The sequence below is a fragment of the Galeopterus variegatus genome, unplaced genomic scaffold (assembly GCF_000696425.1).
Source record: "Galeopterus variegatus unplaced genomic scaffold, G_variegatus-3.0.2 Scaffold1548, whole genome shotgun sequence".
Taxonomy (NCBI): Eukaryota; Metazoa; Chordata; class Mammalia; order Dermoptera; family Cynocephalidae; genus Galeopterus; species Galeopterus variegatus.
In genome coordinates, this window is record NW_007727659.1 from 360,870 (window position 1) to 362,279 (window position 1,410).

Below are 1,410 nucleotides of genomic sequence, written 5' to 3' on the forward strand. Positions count from 1 at the left end.
AAAGTTAGTATCATTTATCATGGCAAGTCCTTTTAATTTACTTCAGGTGAGGACTGGTGATGTCACCATCTCTCAGGGTGGCTGCAGGGGCATCGCTCCAGCGTTTCTTATCTCTAAGGCAGTTTTCCAAGGCAAATTTTCCTTAAGACCAAGGAACCGCTTTTTAAAAAGATTTTTTTTCTTTTGGTGTAAAGCCTTGTCATACTAATTTTTATAGACTAAATAGATTTTATCCTTGTTTGTATGTTTTCTGCTCATTCAGCACTTTAAAGAGTTTTTTTGTAGTGCTTAAGGCCACCTAGAGGAACTGTGAATCCTGACCCAGTTGAATTCAATTAGCATTTGCTAATGTTAGTTTTTATGGGTTCCCTGACCCTTGGGTTTTTGAAATTTTGGTATATATGTGAGGAGTTAATAAATTCCTCAGTTTGGTTATGTTGGCTATAATTTTTCTGATTATGATACCATTTGCCTGATGTAGGCATAAAAACTGCCTGGAATTATAGTGATTAAGACCTCCATTTTGATTAATTTTTCAGTAGCACTAAAATTTGTTTTTCTCTTACTATAGTTTGACAAACTTTTGTCCACATTTAAGAGATTATTCTGGAGGGTTTATGAGATTGAACTGAGGAGACTCACCACTTTCCCACTGTATTTAGCATCTCCAATTACAGGGACAGTGTCTTTGCCACCTGTTCTGATAATAGGATTTTAAGATTTGAGTTTCAGTTGGATTTAATGCCTTCTAATCAGGATTTCAGTTCTTTTCTGAAAACTGGAATAGGGCCATCTAAAAAGTTGATCCTTCTGTGTAAAAAACGCATACACTTTGTTTAGCCATGTTTGTCAAATGTTATGTGTTTGAATAAGCAAATTTTAATCTCCTATTAAGTTAACATTACAAATATTGAAAACAGGAGGAAATTATTTGGAGAAATAAGGTTGCTTTCCAGAGTTAAAAGAGACTTCATACAAAAAGACAACCCCATTTGAAAACAGGTGAAAGATGAGTAGACGTTTCTCAAGAGAAGACGTACCACAGACAACAAGCACACAAAATGTGCTCAGTGTCTCTAGTCAGTGGGAAAATGCAAATCAAAACCATGATGAGATGCCACTTCACACCCACTGTGATGGTCATAATAAAAAAAAATGGAAAGTTTTAAGTGTTGGTGAGGACACAGAGAAACTGGAACTTTCATACCTTGCCGATGGAAATGAAAAATGGTACAGCGCTGTGGAAAACACTTTTGGCCTCACTGCAGTTGTGGAGGTAGAGATATCCCCCAACCTTTTTGGTAAATAATAACCAAGATACTTAGGACCTTCTGTTACAAGGTGATTTAGACTTTCCATCGCCAGAAGATTAGGACTTTCCGCTGCCAGGGGGAAGGGACTTTCCAAAGA